Below are 11,762 nucleotides of genomic sequence, written 5' to 3'. Positions count from 1 at the left end.
AAGGTCCCTTCCAACCCGAACCATTCTGTGATTGTACGATTCTAAAACACACCTGGGCCATCGGCTGTAACAGGGTCCCACTGCAGAAGGCAGGGCCAGTGCTAAGTCATTGCTTGGACAGCGGGAGGGGGCACTCACAGGGCATACGGGCAATGCGTGGACTCAGGGCAAACACCACGTGCGGTCTCCAGAAGAGCTGGAAGTCGGGCTAAAGAGGGCTTTCCTGCCCCAACTGCAGATTCAATTCTTAAAGGGGACATGGTTATTTTCAAAAATCACCTGTCACAGTGAAATGTGTTTCTGCTATGTTAGATTGTCAGGAAAAGGAGACGTTTTTAGAGCTTTGATGGAATTGCTGTCAATGTGCTTTTTTGTTCGTTTGTTTGGTTGGTTTGGTTTTTTTTGTTTGTTTGTTTTTTTTTTGTTGTTTTGGTTTTTTTTAAGTTCAATGATTATCCATAGCTTTGCATTCCCTTTCATGAGTGCTCTGCTGGCCCCTGGAGCTCTGACTGGAGCTGCTTCAGCTGTGCTGAAGAGTGCTCGCCCCTTCACAAGCACTTGAAGAAAAAAAAAAACTAATTAAAAATCCTGAAAAGCTTTTTTTTTTTTGCCTTCTGGTTTATAAAGCTTATTAAACACTTAGAACATGACCCTGATGAAACTGAAAATGCTTCATTTATTAAGCTTTTTGGGCACGGTTATCCACTGTCGTGCAACCTGTCTCCTTGCAGTGGGCAGTGTCAGTTAGAGCTCATTGCATTCAAGTCCCATTTTGCTTCAGTGGTACTGAAAGCCCAAGGTACTAAGCAGTAAAAAAACCAGAGCAGCTGCCCTCGTTGTGCCCCCACTCCCACTGATGGGAATCGGAGAAAGGGCTGCTGCAGCTGGTAGAGTTATGCTGGTATAAGCAAACCTGCACCCAGATTGCTGTGCCAGGTACACCGCAGCAGAGGGAAGAGGAGAATTCCCTCTCAGCACTTTCCTTTCTTTATTTTTTCTAAAAGTGGAAGTGACTGAGGACTACTGAAATGAAGCACAAGTCCAGGTTCTTGGTGCAGACCGTCGGAATTGACCCAGTGGTATAACCAGCCCAGAAAGTCTCGCTGTGCGGCTGGATTACCCAGGTAGAAGAAAAAAATCCCCTCCTCCCCAGCCCCCCCAAACCACATTTGCGTCTTGTCTCAAAATACACAACTCAGTAACAAATGTCCCCCTTGGCCAGAGAAAAGAGCAACAGTAAATTCTTTTCCTCCCTAAAGGAATCCAAGCCTTAATTATTCATTTTAATGCTCCCAGCACGACTTGTTCTTTCCAAACTTTTTCAGGCAGCCCTGTCACTCGTCTCCGCAGCTTAATCCAGTTCCCAGCCCCAGGTCCGTACCAAACCCCAAGTCAACTCAACGGGCAGGTTGGCCTGGCAGCACTAAAACCACTGCTTGGAAGTCACGAGTGCTGAACGGCTTCGAGCAAGCCCCTTAGCTCTGGGTTTATGGTTTAAACAAACAAACACAACCCTATTGCTCATTTCCAACTTTCATTTCCATCCCTTCTTGTACGACGTTGGGCCAGATTGGGGAACTCCCTGTCACCAGAAGTCATTGAGAACAGACACTGCTGTGCCTTACAAAGCAGATGAATCACAGACACATAACAAAGAAACAGGACCTGAATGTATTGCTGAACCACAGCAAGAGCTTTTAAGCCTCCTCAGACCTCGAGCAACCTCCCTTCTGACCATACAGAACCTTCACGGGGGGACAGTCATCCCACAGGTGCCTGCTGTGGGATCTCATACCTTCCTCCAGAGCACTCAGGGTTGAGAGGGAGCAGGGTTGAGGAGTAGAAAAGAAAATAGCTGGGCAGAGAGACTGTGATGAGCAACTGGGCAAGACCAAGGGGAGATTTGGACTGGCAGTCCACAGGTACAAGGAGCCAGGACATCTGTGCCAGGGAGCACAAGAGATGGGATAGGAGAGATAAACACAGGGCTGAGACAGGGAGTGCAGAGGGTGGAACCAGACCTGCAGGAGACTGGAAATGGGATGGAAAACATCACGTGCAACCACTGAATTAAAGCACGTGTTAAAATCATACAGCTAACTATCTTTAAGGCATCCACTAACTTCTGCGTGCTCATCTTTCATGGTCTTTCCGGGTAGCTTTGAGGGGAACAGGCTGGCAGCGAGCACTGCACTGAAATGCAGTGGCAACTGCATCGTACCATGGTCTGGTTTGCCACGGATCAGGCGCAGGCTGTGGAGTGTGTTGCTGTCCCCCTGCGTGGAAGGAAAGGAAGCTCTCAGGGTCTGCCAACGCGGAGTCAACTTGGGTTAAGCCAAAACCCTTGCAGTGAAATCCCTACAGCAAGAGGGTGCTTTGTGTTCAAGCTGGAGCCTCTGGGGAACTTTCCTCTCCCGTTGGCCCTGCTACAATCAGAAAAAAGCAAAGAGTTTGTTATGGAAATAGCAAAACAGATGCTAGCAAAGGTGCTGAAACCTCAGCCCCAAGGCTGGGAGTCTTTCTGCACCTGTACAAGCAGCAGTGAGATCGCTGGCGGTGCCAGACGGCACGGACGGTGGAGCAAAGATGGGGTTGGGTAAGGGACACCCCAGGGACGAACCGACTACCCAGAGCTGTCAATCTGCCGCAAACACAGGGAGCTGCTTGTCCATGCTCTCCCCTGGGTGAAGCAGAGTATGCGGAACTTTTATTTGTTCATCTCACACAAGAGAAGTCTCTCTTTGTTGAGTCCACAGTGCTCTGAAAGGAGCTGAAATGAAATTTCCTAAGCCTTCCCTAGGACCAGAAAACAAGTTATTCCCTACATTTAGACTGGGGCCCTGTCAGTGGATTGCAACAGGTGCATTTGCTGGCATTGCAAGAGGATGATGGACCACCAACGTTGCCCTACCAAGAAGTGGTCTTAGGATGTTGCAGCAATGGAAGGATGATGACCTAACTGCACAAGACCATCGTGGGAGCTCAGTGCACAGCATTGCTCATCTGTGCTTATGAACAAGGCACAGGGAAAACAAGAGAGAAGGCTTCACAGGGAAATAACAAAAAGCATAAGTTTACCATACGAGCAGAGACATAAAAAGGCCAAGCAGAAATACATGACTGTAAATACATCAACAGGGCAGGCACTCAGATGGAAAATAAATATTTAGGCTAATGGGCAGTAATGGCAAGAGAAAGTAAATTGGATATGAATAAACGGTCTACTCCTGAGAAAGGCAAATATCTTTTAAGAAGGAGTTTGATCACTTTATAAAAGGGATTATACGGATAAGTAGCTTGAGATAGAAAGCAAAGGGGCTTCTCTTTCCTGTCTGGACCTGTGTTTTCACACACCCTGCCAGCAAATATAAAGAAAGATTTCAGCCTCCCAAAGAAGTCCTGAAGCACAAACCTTCTAGACTGTTGTAGTATCTTTGCTTCTGTTATTAAATTTCAGAAAGAATCCAAAGGTTCTCTGCAGAGTAAATGATAGCTAAGTAGATCATCTCTGTGGAGCAGGAGATATTTTGTTGACCAGACAGCCATCTGTGTCCTTCATTAATAGTAATAAATAATTGATGTCATGCTAAATAAAGCAATAAGCTGTTACAGATATCAAGGACAAATGACCAGCTCCTGTGAGGATGCCTCACCTGTGTTTACTTCTCAGTAGTAAAAAATCCAGACCAGAGCTCCTCATCACTATGCTAAATGCTGTGCACAGAGCAGAAGATGGTACGTGCTGCACACTGATTACAGATAACGGAGTAATTGTGCTCAGCAAAGGGATGCTCATACTCCCAACTGTAGACCAAATCCCTGCAAGACTCTCTTCCCCCTTATTTCCATGCCACTGCCTTCCCAGGACTGGTCTGCCCCAAACCATCCAATTCCCCAGGCAGCTTTTGAAAATCAGTCTCTGCTCTGCTGATAACTGCAGAAAGATGCAACTCCCTCTTGGTGGCATTTTCCTTCTCTCTCCTCGCTACTGCCTTGTCCTCCTCTGCACACACAGCTGTGGAGCAAACCTCCTCTTTCTGGTTTTGTAAACATGCCTCTCATACTGGTTCTGGTGTTGTGGTGAGTCAGAGCTCTCCCTAAAACAGAGGAAAACAACAGCACGCTTGGAGCTTGCAGGGGGGTCAGCGCCATTTTGTGAAGCTTTGCAAACTTCTCCTGGCCATACCGAGGCATATAGGTCAACCCACTGGCGCTGGTTCTGGGCTAGCCATGTGGGAAGTCAACTTGATGTCTGGTCTGGAGGAGGAGGGGGACAACCTCGACTCAGCTGCCATTTTGCAAGACTGAGCTGGCAATCTGCTCTCAAGTGAGCACAATTCTAGTGGCAGGAGGCTCAGATGGGCAGGAATGGAGACTGAGGAATGAAAATGGATGGGACCAGGCTCAGACTGTTCACCCACAGCATCCAGCAGTCTTAGACTGCCTCAGTCCTTCCACTGCGACCCGTGCCAGCGCCCAGCAGTTGCGGACGGCAGGCAGGATGAATCACCTATCAACCATCCCACCAAAGACAACAAGAGTTATGGCATTGAGTTCAAACAGACTAAACAAAAGAGCAAGGCCAGGAGCCTCCAGGAGGTTAGAGTTGCAAAAGGAAGCTCCGGGACCCTCACAGCATTCCCACACCTTCAGCCCATGTCCCTGTGCCGAGAGCAGCGTGGACAGAACCCAGGCTGTGCAAACCGAAGTGGAAATGAAGACGAGAGCAGACCTCTCTGCTGAGAACCACCTTTGAGATTCCTAGAAAGAGCACAAAGGGGAAAGTAGGAAGGCACCAATGTCTCTGTCTTGACAGCTTCTTTACTAGACTGGACGAAACCAACCCTGCAATGTTACCAGTGACTTTCTTCTGATTGTGGTTTTCTCTCTCCGTCTTTCTCCCTTTTGCTTTTTTTCAACCTGTTTTCAATTTACTCTTGTGGCATCTCTGACTGTGACCTCATTCTGGTACTTAAGGGCGGGGGGGCTGGGGGGAAGAGAGTGTCCTTTAAAAAAGAAATGAAAGAAATCATATTTTATTTAGCTTGGTTGGTTTTGAAGCTTTAGCAGAAGAAAGATTAACCTTTTCTGCCTAACTTAATGAAAACAAGGAGAAAGCCTGTATGGATAAATAAATATCTGTGTGGGTATGGAGCAGGCACGATCGTGTTACAGCCCCGGTGGAGCTGTAATGGGGAACAGGCGCGTTCCTGCGCAGCGGCTCCCAATTCCCGATCCATTTTCAAGGAAAGAAAAACAGAGTAGAATGTCAGAAGCCCAAGTGGGCATAAAGGAAGGAGCCCAGGGAAGGCAGATGGGGCCCAGCGAGGCCCTCCGTCCCCGGCAGTGACCTCCAGAGCAATGCCAGCGAAGCAGATGGAAAAAGAGACCTTAATCTGCTTTGGTTTTGCCAGGTTTTGGTTCCTGAAATGAAGAAACAAATGGCATGCTCAGCCCTCCAAGTCTGTCACCTTTTGGGGGTCCTCATCCCACCCTCCTCTTCCTCCAGGGGTCTGCCTCCGAGGAAGGGAGGTTCAGAGGAGGGCTGTGAGCAGAAGGCTTGGACTGGGTTTTTGGATGGGTAGGTGGGGAGCACAGGCTTGCAGGGTGGTGCCTCCACACCGAGGTCATACCTGAGTTTAATGTGCTTCGGAGCTGGTGCTTGGTGGGGGAAGGCAGTGAAAGGTGGTTTCTCTTGGAGATGCTGGGCTGATTTAAATTAGTGTAACATAACTTTAGGCGATGGAGCTGTTCCGATTTACATCAGCAGATGGTCTGTCTCGCTGCCTAGATCATTAAAACCAAACCGTCCCTACTGATCCTGGTGGAAGGAAGTCAAAACCTTCTTCCCTACATGGCTTGCCAGATTATAAAAGAAATAAAAAGGCCTAGTTATTACTGAAAAATATTCTGCCCACATTCTGGGAGCATCCATGCATGCCAGCCTCTCGTGTTAGATGGCAGCCTAAGCCCCATGCCCAAAAAGCCTGCAGCCGCTGAAATAATTTCTTTGTTGTGACTTTTCTCAAAGATGCATCCATTGGGAATCCCTCTATGGGCACAGGTTGTCTAGGCTGAAACAGAAAAGCCAGTGGTTATGCCTCAGTTTGTGCCTCGCTTGCCAACTTGTACAAAGGTGCAAATTGCAGCACTTCTCTGACTTCACCTTGCCTGAGCTGTGAATTTGGAGGGAATTTGCTTCCTATGTCTATATGCTACCAGACACATTAATAATGACGGAGAGCTCTCCTCTGGGCTTCCCAGTTCCTCTGCTGATGGAAGGCTGCATTTGTAGATGGCTAAATTTAAGGACCAATGCTTTAGCTGAGCTAAGAGCAAAAGTTGCAGTCCAGTGCCACAAAAGTCCCTCGAAAGGCTTCGCTGATGCTCTCCAGGGCTAGAACTTGCTGCATACAGGGTGACCACGCGGAACTGAAGGATGGGCTGTCTTGCACTGTTCTTATCAAGAGCAGCCAGTTGAACAGAAGGAAATGGTCTTAATTTGGATGAGCTGCAATGTCCTAAAAACAGGATGCACAAGGCTAATCATGAGTGTATTCTGCTTTTAGGGTCATCAGTAGAACTCACTGCTCCCTCACCTGAGCTCTCCACAGACTGCTTATCACAGTTCTTTCACAGTCAGTATCTAAGACCTCAGAAAAACTGCTTTGACTCATGTAAAAACGCATCACCTCCTCCATCTCCCCCAAGGCAGTATGCTGCTGGAGGAGAGTGTGAATTAATGCGTTTCATTCTGCACTGTGAGCTCTCCAGTATTTCTCAAGGTTCACTGGGTTGCTAAGGGTCAACCACAGCCAGACACAAGCTGACTCTGCTATGCTTGGAGCCATCCAGGCATGAACCAGTTCCAATCTCAAAGCCACGTATTCACATTAGCATGGTGGAGAATCCAAATGAATTTATCTATTCCCTTGGAGTTTGTTTTGGGCTCTGCAGCGTGTTAAAATAGTTGATTTCAAGGCAAAGTGGGAACCCATTTGTGCTGGGAGTTGTGCAGACACAAAGCAAAGACATGAGCTTTGTCCTCAGATACTTCTTGTCTGGCAGAAGATTCTGTCTATCACCACAGATCTAGTTCCCACCCTCATTCTTGCTTTCCTTTCATTTTTAGCTTCTTTTAAATTAGAGATTTCTAAACAATGGACCAGTGGTTCACAACACTTGGTGGTCCCCAAGGCCCATAGTCAGCAGTCTGTAGCAGATCCAAGACTGCACGGAGCCTGATGTTCACCAGGAATCCCACCAGCCCTTCCACAGCCCCAGAGCCATTCTTCTACAGCATAAAGTGATGTGTCACATACTTCTTCGGACATGGCAACAAAACCTGTATCATAACCTCTTTCTTCTGAAACGCACAAAGCTACTGCACTCTTGCGGTTCCTAGGGGAATGAGTTACAGTCTGAGAATGACCCCAGATTTTTGATGCAAAGATGGCACCAAAGACCTGGGCTCCACCAGTCCAGAGCACTGGGAGGTTCCACCTTCTGCTGGGATTAAGATGACTAAACTTGAAAGGGAGCAGCTTTCACCATGAGACGTGTCAGAGAACAAATCCTGGGATCCTTCCTAAAGAAAGGTCAATGATGAGGTGATTCTGGCCAGGCCAAGCAGGCCCTGGTGATACACCTACAATGTGTCTGACATACACACTTGCATGGTACACAAACTTCCTCCCCTGCCCAGTACATGATGGTCTGAAGAAAGCAGGGGAGACCTGCCAAACAGCAGGCTCAGCTCCTTCATCTGCAGCTCCACTGAGCAGTCTCTTACCTTTATTTTCAGCTCTTTATGAGCAAATACTCCAGTAGTTTAATGCCCCACAGAACCCCGCTGGCTGATTTGCACGCACTGGAGATCAAGCCTTACACACATATGCAAATACCAGACTAGCAGGACAGGGAAAAAACATTTCCTAGAAAGAAACTCAGTGTGCAGTTAATTTCTAAAAACATAATTATCTCGGGTGAATTGTCAAATCAAATTAATAAAACCTGTGCTGAAAAGCCATCAGCTGGTCTGCGCTGCGCTTCTCCTTGCACTTCTTGGGAAAGTGGAACCTTCGGACTTCTTAGGTCAGCCAGTTTCTTCTGTATTGCCACTGTTGCCTTGACCCTGCTCCCGGTCCCTTCTTACACTTCATGGCTCAGTGCTGGGAAGTGGACCAAACCACTACCTGTAGCAGCAACCAATTTAAAGAAAATATACTCTGTTTGGTCCCATTTATTCTAAATAGAGGTAATATACATAAATGCTGATGAATTAGCGATAAATCTTTGGACCACTGTATTCTGAAGAGCTCAGCACACACAGCTTCAGCCAGATCTGCATCCTGTTAGCCAACGAACACTTACAAAAATTGGTCCTGATGGAGGGACCCACATGGAAGCAGACCTTGTATTTGGCCCTAATATGCAGTTTTAGACATTTGAGAATGTGGGGGCAGATCCTCAGTTCATAAAATCTCCTGTAGTTCCCTTGAAGTCAATGGAACAATAACAATTTACACTAGCTGAGTTTCTGCATCCTGGCTGTGAGCTATTTGGAACAACTACACCATAATGATTATTACAGATATTTCAGATCACTTGTCTGAGACGGATAGGAGAATACCACTGCATAAGAAAATAGAGAGTTGGTTTGCTATGATTTCCGAAGAATTATTGACCCATATCTTGCAAACATTTACACATGTTTAGCTTTATACATGTGAGTTGTTCCATTACACTTGTGTGCCAGATAAACTAATGAACATACTTCCAGGACCAAGGTTAAAACTTGTGCAAACACACAGCGAGTTCTAAATATTTTTGTATATGTTCAGTTATGTATATGTTCAGTTACCTCAGATTCAGACTAGAAAGCATGTCATTTGACTGTGCCTCTTTTCGTAACTCTCCATTTATCCTAGCAGGTATCACAAGAGAAGACAAATGCAGTATCAGGATAAAACTGAGAAAAGAAGGAATTATCTGACCAAACTCAGAAGCTAGAAAACACCCACTCGGTCAGGACTAACATATGCAAGAGTTGACATCAGTTCTCAGTTCTTGAACAAGGAACTACCTGAGTTACGACAGTATATTCACAACAGCTTTCTTAACACAGCTTATGAATCATTCACTTACTGATTTCTCCATAACGAAGTTAACATTTTTCATCACATTTTTTGATTCATTAGAAGACACAAGTCAGAGAAGAGGAGAAAGATCTGGGAACCTCTTGGCCATAAGGAGTCTACTTCAGCATCCATCATCATATCAGCAGTCACTCCATCTTTTCCACTAAGACTACAAGGTGAGACAGGATCTCCCACACCACTGCACAGTCCTGCTGCTCACAAGGATACAATACAATCTCCAATTCCCTAAACTGAGCTGATTTTGTTTCCTTGAGGACAAAACATGTGTCAACAAGGTGCCTGACACCTAGAGACTTCAATGCACTTCACAAAGACCATTAATACCTCTGACAATGTGGCAGCATTTACATCCCTCAGCCAAGACGTGAGCTCCATTACAATACACACCTGTGTCGCAGGAGGCTGCAGCATCAGGAGAGGCGGCAGGCAAAGTAGCAGGGATGCAAAGAAAGGAAATTACTTTTTCAAGATAGGAGGCAAAAGGCAAATTTGAGGCTATAACCCAGAGCCCCACTCCACATCTCTAGCCGCTAATAGCTGGCTTTCATCTCTGAAAGACTATTAACCCTTTTTTACAAGTCAGCAAACTCCAGGCACTGAGGATACCTGCCATAAGCGCACAGCAGGATGCTGGCACAGAAGGAATGCCTTCTGCTCTGAATTTTAAGTCACATTTCCCAGAAATCAAGACAAATCAATCCTGGCATCCACAGGCAAGGGGAGTTGTTAGCCAGGAGAGCTCTGATGGACGATGTCCCCTGGGAACCCATCTCACCAAAGGCCTTCTATGGCGGGAACAGTTGTTTGACTCCTAGATGTCCTTGGCAAAGCAAGGTATCTGGGCATGCTTCCCATCCCCAGGATCACTGATCGCTCTAGGATGGTTAGTCGGAGACACGTCATCGCCAGCAACTGTGCAACATCTTACCGCTCAGACGACAAAAGACAGATTCCCGAACGAGCAGAGCAGGATTAAGCCAAGTGGTAAACGGATTCCAGGGCTGTTCCAGGATCTGTGCTGACGAGGGAAGCCAGCACCAGGTAGCCAACCGGGAGCTCACACAGTGAGGTTATCACTGCCCTCTTTTCTTCAAATCCGTAAATAGAACCCAAACATTGCTTGGACCATGTTAGAGAGATAAGGTGAGTCTCTCCCAACCTTTGCAAAGCCTGAAATAGAAGCCCCTCTACTCCCTGTCCTAAGCATCAAGCGTAGGATGTTGACATTTAGCAGTAGGGAAAATTACCCAAACAATGAACCCTCTCAGGTCTCTCTTCTCCTCTCCCTTCCCCTGGTCCCTGGAAAATGTTCATAAAGTGAAGTGGAAAAAAAAAAAAAACAACAAACCAAAAAACCAACCCAAACCCCAACAACCAAACCCCAACCTTCCTAAGCCTGTGGAAATAACATGTAGAGAAGAGTGAGTCAGGTTCTGCTAACTGCACATGGGTCACCAGTCCAGAAGGCAGAGATGATTCACCAAAGCAGCAAGAACTAGAACGTAGAACAGACCAAAAAGATGGTGCAGAAAGAAAGCTGTACCCAAGAAGAGAAGGAAATAAGAAATGAAATGGTTCCGGGTAGCATGCACCTTGCTCTTTATCGAACACCACTCAGCTGGAACTGACCCTCACTTGATAGCAGTGAGATTATTTCTGTGGTGCTTTGTCTAGCCTTCCTTTATGAGAAAGAGGGCAAACAGGCTGTAAGACCTCAATCCTTCCCCATCCCCTGCTCTTACCTGTCTTTTTTCCCTGCCTGAGATGCTCAGCAGAGCTTCACCTCCCTGCTGCCTCTCCCTCCACCGCTCCATTCCCACACCTATTCCCTTTAACTGCGGCAGCATTATGGGACTCTGTTTTCCCCATAAAAGATGCCTTCAAGGAGATGAGAAAAGCAGGGCCTGCTTAGGAGCACGGCATGCCATGGGGAGGCCCTTCTGGATGTCACTGGCACAGAAAGCACATTGTCACAAGATATGGAGAGGAGCACGGGGCTCAGGTGCCTGGGGAAAACTCCCTGCCAGAATGCTCTCCTGCTATTCCCCCAGTCATCCTTCCTCCTCAGCTGCCACCCCCCTTTTATTTAATAACCATAAAAATTCAAACACAAAAAATTTGTGCTGAAAAAAACCATAAATAAAAAAAAGCCCTCCCTCTCAAGTTCACAATGAGAGCTGTAAAACCTTTTCTGCTTGGAAAATTCTCCTGGTCAGTTTTTCCTACCGTTTAATCCCTGCTTTGAGTTACACAGAATGAGTAAACACATTTTATAAGGTTCTAATTCATACCTAACCCCCACAGTTTATAGCTTAACATTGTAAAATATACACACACACACACGCATGCACACTTTCTATACATAGATATATATACATACACACACACATATATGCATAAAACAGCCTTGGTCCCTCTCTTGCGAGCCTCCCAGCAGCAGGTCTGATTGCTCCGGCATGGGCTCTGCTCTGAAAGCAGCCTGGCGTGCTTAGGTGTGAGCTAGCTGGCCTGGGGAGCAGTTTCCGCTCCAGATTCCTGCAACCTCCTTTGTAATAAATAATTAGTCAGTCTCGTTAAGGGAACGGCGGGATCCACTGCTCC

General features: G+C 46.7%; 1 protein-coding gene across 2 annotated transcripts in view; it reads right to left on the bottom strand.

Moving 5' to 3' along the window:
- The window catches only part of ASTN2 (astrotactin 2), a 358,900-nt gene that overhangs the window by 34,102 nt on the left and 313,036 nt on the right, over window positions 1–11,762 (bottom strand). The window lies entirely within an intron of this gene.

This window comes from Phalacrocorax carbo, chromosome 18 (genome assembly GCF_963921805.1).
Source record: "Phalacrocorax carbo chromosome 18, bPhaCar2.1, whole genome shotgun sequence".
Classification (NCBI taxonomy): domain Eukaryota; kingdom Metazoa; phylum Chordata; class Aves; order Suliformes; family Phalacrocoracidae; genus Phalacrocorax; species Phalacrocorax carbo.
This window is presented reverse-complemented; position numbering and strand designations above follow the sequence as displayed.